We start from the raw sequence: 9,275 nt of genomic DNA, 5'->3' as shown, positions 1-9,275 counted from the left end.
AGACTACCACCGGGACACACATTAATGAATCCCACAGAGACCTGTCTACCTTTAAGAAAGAGAGTCTGTGTCTGCTTCTGTTTCGCCTTCCCAAATCTTTTTAACGAGGCATTATAACTGGGATTTACAATTGAGACAAGGCACTACTTCTCCCTCCCCCACTTCATTGTTCGTTATTCTTCACCGTCTGTGCACTGGGTTACAAAAATAATTTATCATTCATGTTATTTCAGTTCTCTGAGCAATTGCCTCTTATTCAAACAGAAAGGTTACCTTAATTGTTATGTAGCTCAGCTATTTATGCCCTGGCATAAAAATGCATGTTTGCTGCTTCATGGAAAGGTCACTCATTACAACCCAAATAACTTTTTCTCTGTCGGTGTTTGCTGGCTACTTTACAACGGGAGATAGAGGAAGGTTTTAGAGAAGACTCCAGAGACTTCCAGATGTTGTCCCCCCCCCCACCCTCTAACATGATGATTTCTTTGTCTGTTGTTGGGGGGGTTAGAGCAAATAACCCTCTTCATTTCAGTTTCCAGTTTCAAACAATAGCTCTACCTTTTGGAGAACAGGCTTTTTCTTTTTTGCTGGGAGTTAAATGAGAAGGTGGTTAGCATTCTCAACCAACTCTATTAAATATGAAGCTACAGCTAGGGCACAGAGCTTAACTACACTATAGACTGAGTATAAAAGATGCACATAGCCGTCGGTGAATGGACTTGCATTTTTTATTCATTTATTTTTAAGACAGAAATGTTTGTATTTGGCTGAAAGTTTGGAGTGCTAATCAGCTCGATAAAAAACACAAAAACATTTTATTACCAGGCTCTAAAAATATAATTGTGCTTTAAAGTTGCCCCAAGTGGCCATTTGAGGAATTGCAGCTTAATCTTTTTTTCTTTTTTGTCTATGTTCAAAGGTTAAAAAAAGTACCTACTTCTATAGAAATGAATGGGCTAGAGATAATTATAAATGATTATTTTGCAACATACAGTAATTGGATCCAAAACATAGTGGCGTAAAAGCAGAAACATAGAAATACCTAACCTCGGCAAAATACTTGAGTAAATGTACTCAGTTACATTCCTGCCCCTACCCATGACCCATGAATGGTAACATTAACAGTACTGTTTTTTTAGTTGTTACTTCCTTTCACACTAGTGATTGTTTTCCCCTAATATTAACCTAAGCTTGCCTTAAAAAGCCAAACTACTAAAAGAAAGTTGCAGTTTTTTATTAACATTTGGAAATATTTGTAGATAAAATAATCTTCCCTACAAGACGAATTATATAGTGTGGTGTCCTCGGTATTTTTTTTAAAATAATATATATATTTTTTTTTTTACATTTGGTTGGTTTACCACTTGTCATAAAAAACAGCATGTCCTTAGCAATGAATGCTGCTTTTTCGTGAGGATGTGATAAAAATGTATCTGAATGGACAAATGCACAGAAATAAGACTGAAAAAGATGAAAAAAAGAGGACAGTGTTAGTTTGAGAACTGGGAGAATCTGTAATGGACACAAAGAGACTGAAATATTAATAAGGGTGAGGGCTGTGATGTTTAAACTTCTGGACAACATCCTCCTGCATTTGTTTGCCGGCTTTCTTTTTGTGGACAAATAGCTGTTGGGTTGGTCTAAAAAATTCAGCGCTCTGTATAATGCACAAAGGGCTGGCACAGAAGCAAAATAAATAGGTGACTCTATCATCAAGGGCTTGGCCTTCACATATGTCCACACTTGCTTTTTTGTTTTTTACCACTCTGTTGTCACATCTGTATGGGCCAAATGTTCCAGCAGGGTTTGAGATGAAAAAAGAACTACACACTACGACAGTCTTCATTAGCTCAGAGATCAGTGCAACAGACATGGCCTCACACCACCTGACCCACAGGCTTATGGTGCACACAGGCGCAGAGTGGACATCATGCAAGCCCACTTGCTTCCAGCCAGCGGGGAGATAAATCACTAAGCTGCTCATATGGATGCCAGCAGCATCAGGAGAAATGTGTCTGAAGCTCACATCTAGTTTGGGTTCATGTCAAGGTTGCATTACACCCACCCGCCCACCACCGACACCAACACCACCCTCTCTTTCTCTCTCTGCTTCATCCCTTCTCACATTAGAGCCTCTCACAGTCTCACCACAACTACTGACACCACCACCAACACATCACATCCTAGCAGCAGCTACCCACTGCTCATCTTCACGCTAAACCTTGTCCTTCTTTCAGGCTTACGTCTCAACACTCCCTCAGAAATAAGCCATTTCAAAAAGATTCATGAGCAGCTGGAGCCGCCATGCTGTATAACTGCAGCCATCACAGGCTTCTTCGCTGATACAGCCTGACGTCTCAAAAGGCTCTGGGATTCAAAACAAAATCAGGTTTCCTGATCCAGCGACAAACTGAGCTATTGGGAAGGCGCTTTTGCTAAGACTCTTTGTGACATGATGATTGGGAGACAGGCTCAAATTCCCTATGAATATGTATGCAACTGTTTATGCCTCTAGGAGGAAGAAAAAAAAAATCAAGCACGTACTTGACTGGTAAATATTTGTAAAAAATCTTGAAATGCTTTTGGCAAGGTAGGCTATATATCTGTTTTGTTAGGGGTAGATTATTTCTTTCCAGTGTGTGGGCTTGGACTGTCAGTTCATACTATCTTAAAAAGGATTATCTGATGCACCTAGGTCTGATTTCAATTTGAATAGGTGTGAATTTATTTTGCAGTGCTCAATATCACATACAAATAAGTCCCCCATAATCCAATTCCACCCTCACCCCCCCAACACCAAAAAAAAAGGATGAAATAAGAATCTCATTATACTGTCCTGCTTTATGTTGGCTTGTTCCCTCACAAACAATCTTCTGAATTCAATATCAGCGTGTTTGCTCGCAGCTCTTGAATGGACACCAATGTACGTGAACGACAGGTGATATTTTTCTAATTTCATAAGATTCAGGTACAGAAATTCATCTCCGAGCATTAATTCATTTTGAAATACCTGCACCCCATGCCTTATTTACTGCCCCTGTGAAACTGAATTCATAGTGATTGAATGTGGTGCTATGAAATTAGATTGCATTGTGTGTGTCTCTGGCTAATAATTCCAGATGGAATAGCTCCTCACTCTGCTTGACATGATGCACCCAGAAAGAAATATGGAAGCAGAGAGGGAAAGTTAAGGTTGCTTAGGTTCGTTCGGAGGCCTTGGAAGCACAATGAATCAAGCTTTGCTAAACCTTGGGAGTGGTGAGGACCAGTGTAATTTGCTGTGAGAAGTGTTCTCAGAGGAGGTGTGTGTGGTGCTCGTGGCCCCAGGAAGAGGCCTGGCCTCTTTCGTGAGTACGGTGTGATGTGGTGATAAGATGAGGTGTCCTGTTTAAGAGCTTGATTAATGATGTGGCTTGAGATGGCCTCTAAGCATCAGATACTGTTTGGTTTTTCTGAAGCACACTTGTGTTTAGGCAGGGGGAGAGCTCCCGGGGTGCTCCACTTCATCTTTGCCCAAACCTCAAATTACCAACAGTGCTGTCAACACAGCTCATCTTTACTCGAGGCATAATGGCGAAGATCACAATCAATTTTCACAAGTCCATCGGAGCAGGCTCCTTCATTATGTTTAAAAACCATTCACACTGATTGATCCACGATGAGTGCATGGTATTGATAAATAATTAAAAAGCTCTCAGTTTAATTTGGGGGTAAGTAGCGGACGGAGCGTGTAGGGTGGGGGTCGGGCTGGGGTTGTGTTAGGCACTGGACTCTCAGTTGGTGTAATGAAGCCTGTTCCCCTGCTGTGGCACGCCCAGCCGCAGCTCCCCGTCTACCTCCCCACTTTGTCACAGTAGGCGCACAACCAGATGGATTTGTCTGCCATATTCACAGCAATCAATGCAATTTGGCTTGAAAGAAAATCAATAAGATGTGTCCACTTATGCTCAGAGGGTTCGGAGAAGATCCTTAGCTGGGACAAAGCAGAAAAACCAACATTTGAGATTTCCAGTGTTCTTTGAAATGTCCTTTTGATGATGGGGGCACTCTGGATTTTCTTTTATTAGTATTATTATTAAAGGCATACATCTCACAGTAAGACAACTACTTCACAAGAAGAGACCACTACCACTGTTATGCAAATTCAACAGACCTACCTTTAAGTACATTTCACACTGATTAAAACTGATTTGCTCACTTTTTTGGTTCACGATTAAAATTTTGAACTATGTTTAAAGTCCGTAAAACAAACGTGAAAATTTTTGTTTTTCAGGAGAACCTTCCTAAAGCCCCCAAACAATGCCACATCTCGACTGTCTGCAATCACAGACAGATTACTTTATAAAGTTATGATGAACCACAGTCAATTTATGTTTTCCCACTTAAAAAATGTGTCATTAAGCAGACAGATTGAAACAGATCAGTTCAAAATTCACTTAAATTCAATTTTATTTATATAGCACCAAATCACCACAACAGTTGCCTGAAGGCTCTTTATACTGTAAGGTAAAGACCCTACAGTCATAGAGAGAAAAGCCCAACAATGAAGTGACCCTCTCTTAGTAAGCACTTGGCGACAGTGGGAAGGAAAAACTCCCTTTTAACAGGAAGAAACCTCCAGCAGAACCAGGCTCAGGGAGGGGCAGCTGTCTGCTGCGACAGGCTGGTGGCGAGGAGAAGATGATTATGATGATAACTAATGTATAAACACATGGTGATTAAAGAAGAAACACTCAGTGCATCATAAGAAGCCCCCAGCAGACTAAAGACTCATGGTCACCTGATCCAGCCTTAACTATATGCTTTATCAAAAAGGGAAGTTTTAAGCCTAATCTTAAAAGCAGAGATGGTGTCTGTCTCCCAAAACCAAACTGGAAGCTGGTTCTGCAAAAGAGCGACCTGATCGAGGCTCTGCTTCCCGTTCTACTTTTAAATATCCTAGGAACCACAAGTAAGCCTGCAGTCTGAAAGCAAAGTGCTCTACCGGGTTAATATGGTGCTATGGGGTCTTTAAGATAAGATGGGGCCTGATTATTCCAGTTGATCCTTCTAAGTGAACTTCAATAACCACTTCTTCCAAACCATCATCGGGTCTGTTAGATCTCATTCCTTCAAGACTGCTCAAAGAAGTTCTACCATTAATTCATACTTCAATCTTAAACATAACAGTCTATCTCTGTTAATGGGCTATGTACCACAGGTCTTTAAGGTGGCAGTAATTAAACCATTACTTAAAAGCCATCACTTGATCCAGCTGTCTTAGCTAATTATAGGCCAACCTCCAACCTTCCTTTTATCTCAGAAACTCTTGAAAGAGTAGTTACAAACAAAATAAATCTCTGTAGAAACTTTTCCTGTAATGGATTAGTAATGGGTCTTGCTGTCATCATTCACTGGTAAATATTACCTAAGACTGGTCTCATGCTTTAACTCAAACTCATTGTCAGTGTGGCTGATGACCTGCCTGACATGTTAATTGTTAACTTGTCAGGTCTACACTGTTATAAAACTCCTTTAAATGTTCATGTGGACTTCACATTGATGTTTGAGTCCTCGCTGCCTTCTTTACAGTACTTTACAGTAGTGCGGCACATGCATTTATGGCATGGGTTCACTTTACCATGTAACATTTTACACTGTTCGTTCGGTTTACTGTTTTCTGAAAGCATGATCTCTGGTCAGACAGTCCTTATGGCACAAAGAGGTTGGTGAAAGAGGAGATGCAAACATAAATGTTTCCTGGCTGAAAAACTATGGCTTTGTTCCTCAGCTTTGAGGGCTTGTCCACTAACACGCTGGAGATTTCTAAGCATGTCTACTTTTAGCAGTTATTTATCAGCAGGGCCTCTCTGTGGTCAGTTTTTGCACATGGATGAAGAATAATCAGGATCATATCAACTTTGTGTCAAAATTAAGCACCGAGAAAAACTGGAAGAGAGATGAGATCTAAGATCTACAACTTTTCCCCCCATAAAGATGACATTTGGCTCCTTTGCACCTGTAATGACGAGTTTTGACATGTTAGTATATATCCGTAAAAGCCCAGATCCTATTCTAATGGTTTAACGAGCCCGAGAAAAGGATTTGGTTTTTCCAAGGGTATCCCTGGTAGGTTAATAACCCTCAACTATAACTGTGTTCTGGGAGCAGGCCGAAATATGACAGAAACCTCTAAACAAGGGTTATTCCTAGTAGGCCTTCAAAGGGGGAAGGAGTTAAACATGTGGTCTGCTTAGATATTAATCAGAAAAAAATGTGGTCATCTACAATAATTTAAAAATAAATCTGGCTTCAACCAATGCACAGTACTCAGGGCACTGTATTTCCATAGTGGTCACAGGGATACTGGGAGGGTTAAATTGAAAGAAAATCCAATGCGGTGTTTGTGTGCTTGAGCATTTAAGAGGTGCCAGCTTCAATACATCTTGGCACTGATACTTAAAAGCTTAAAAGACCATTACTGGACAGCTGAACACAATTCTTCCAAAAAATAGTTGATGAAGGTGTTAAAGAGCACTTTCTAACACCTGACTCAGAAATAGATGTTCAATTAGATTGAGATTTGGCGACTGCAAAGATTATTTTCATGTGATTTATATCATTTTCATGCTCATTAAACTGTTCAGTGACCCCTCCTACTATATGGATAGAAGCATCATCATCCAAGAAGAAACCACACGAATTGGAATAAAAATGTTCCATCCTGGCATAAAAATGATCATTCAGATTAACTTTGCATTGATTCGCAGTGATAAGTGGACCTAACTTGTGTCAGACAAATGTTACTGAAGGATAACAGACCAAGCGGATTCCCTTAATATCTGGGTGAAGTTTTGCTGCCCGTTAATTTGTTATCTAATTTAAAAAGCTTCCAGAAACTTGATGAAACGCGTACAAATTGTGTTAATTTTGATCGTATTGTTTTGATTGATATGTATTAAGCATTTCTGGAGACGAGCGAGTGTGAAATCTTGGAAAGGAGAAAATGTTGCACTCTGGGGTTCTTCGGCTCATGGGGAGGGTTTTTAATGCTCAACCCAACAAATCCTCCACGGCCCCCCCTTACTGCTAATGCCACCTGGCTAAACCAGTTAACACTGCAGGCTTGAGGTCATGGCTCAGTGACCCTGGTGCAGGCAGCTCCTAGAGGTGTGACATGAGGCCTCTTGTGGTGTCTGTCCCCCAGCCTCGTTAAATATCACTACAGGCCAGTCATGGACTCACACCTCAGCTGAAGAGCTTGATGACTGTAAATTCAGAAACAAAGCAAGGTCAACTCCAGATGGCAACACAATAACAGGGCTGTACAGTCAAACTGGATAACTAAACATGTTGTTAGCCTGCGTGTGCTGATGCACACGAGGTCTTACAGTTGCCATGTATTGCCATTCTGACAACTGAAAACAGATGAAAAAAAAAAAAAGATTATGCTGTGTCACACTTTTTAGTGCTGATATCTGTCTAATTGATGACTTTGTGCCACATCAATCCATTATGCATAATTTAACATGGATCAAGTCCCCCATTAACATAATCACCCATTGGATATTCTGCATAGTGTGACACACAGTAGTGAAGAGCAGAACACCAGCCTGAGAAGGAGTGACAGGGGAGATGCACCCCGCATGAGTTGGCAAACACAGCCTCACTTTCCTTCACTTTCACCCATTCTGACACACACACACACACACACACACACACACACACACACACACACACACACACACACACACACGCAGTACAGCCTGGGATGGGGCTGATGTTAAGATGTCAGATCCTTATTCGCTTTAAGCGAATAGTGGGAGTCCAGTCTGAGCATTCTGTGTTTATGCGGAGCTACATTTGAATAAACAGCCACAGACACACACACACACACACACACACACACACACACACACACACACACACACTGAACAGCTTGGAGAGTGAGGGGTGTAGAGCTGCCTGCTTAGACGTTGCCGTTTGCAATCACTAAGCAGCTTTAGTGTCTCCTACCACAGTCCTGATTTAAAATTCATAAATGCTAATCCTTCATAATTTACAGTTTAAAAAGCAGCCCTGCTCACAGGCCCTGTGGCCACAGCTCTGTCAGAGTAATTATACCAAGGAGCTGGGAATGGACTACTACCAGAGACTTTCAACAGTCAAGGAAATCCCCCTCACTGGCACCAGACCCAATTACTCCAAATACCTAAACAGATTAGCAAGTCATTTTCCAGTTCAATCTGGACATAGGTGCCAAATCAGTGTTATACTTTAGTCAGGTGGGTAAATAGCATTAAAGTTGGGACATGCCTGTTTCTTATTACTGGGGACCATATGCCGAATAATTTTATTAGCCATTTCATTAAATTTGGCCTCAGCGATTGTCTTTTACAAGGTTACCAGGCTGTCTCTCTTCCTCTGGTGTCAGAGGGTGATTTGCTGCCCCCTTACTGCTCGCCGACATCGCAGCGTGCACTTGTATAAACTGTATATGCGAGTGTGTTTGTGTGCGAGCTTCACTGATGAATGGACGCCTCTATTTGGTGAGGTGCCAATTTCTAAACCAAATTCTTTGTCCTTGCAAGGACAAAATGCATTATTATCTGTGATTCTTTCATCCAAGGTCACTAATAGAAAGCCATTATCAAATTGGTCTGATTTCAGTGTAATGGTCCACAATGACACCACAAAACCATTAAAGGTCCTATGAAAGGGCCCTGCTTTACATGTAGGAGCTCTCAGTGCAAAATGGCTTACCATCCTTTTAAATGCATAATTTAGTAGCTATCTCAAATATTGATTCATCTCTCATCCTGGTATACTGTACAATGGTGAAAAAAGTACAGACATATATAAAACAAAGGGGTGTTTAGCCATTTGTGGCTAGTGTTCAACAACCCAGCAGATTACATTTACTCCTACAATGAGGAGAGATACACAAAGCAGGATTTAATTTTACATGACATCAACTGCCTAGATATTGAGTTGTGGGATAGATGCATTTTATTAGCTGTTATTATTATCTTATTCCTTACACAGTCAGCTTGTATAAAGGCATATTTTGATTGCAACTTATTTTCTCCGCTAATAAATTCAATGTTTATTCTACGAAATGTCATAAAATGCAGACAAATGCCTTTTATCCCTTCTCAGAGTTGAGGTGATGCATTCAAATTGGTCCAGTAAAAAACCTGAAGATAATTTAATTACTGTCAACTCTGACCACAAAAGACATTAAACTGTCACATCTGAGAAGATGAAAAAGATTTTTTTTTTTTACATTGACTGAT

This window comes from Oreochromis niloticus, linkage group LG1, assembly GCF_001858045.2.
Source record: "Oreochromis niloticus isolate F11D_XX linkage group LG1, O_niloticus_UMD_NMBU, whole genome shotgun sequence".
In the NCBI taxonomy this organism is placed as follows: Eukaryota; Metazoa; Chordata; class Actinopteri; order Cichliformes; family Cichlidae; genus Oreochromis; species Oreochromis niloticus.
Note: the sequence above shows the minus strand (reverse complement) of the source record.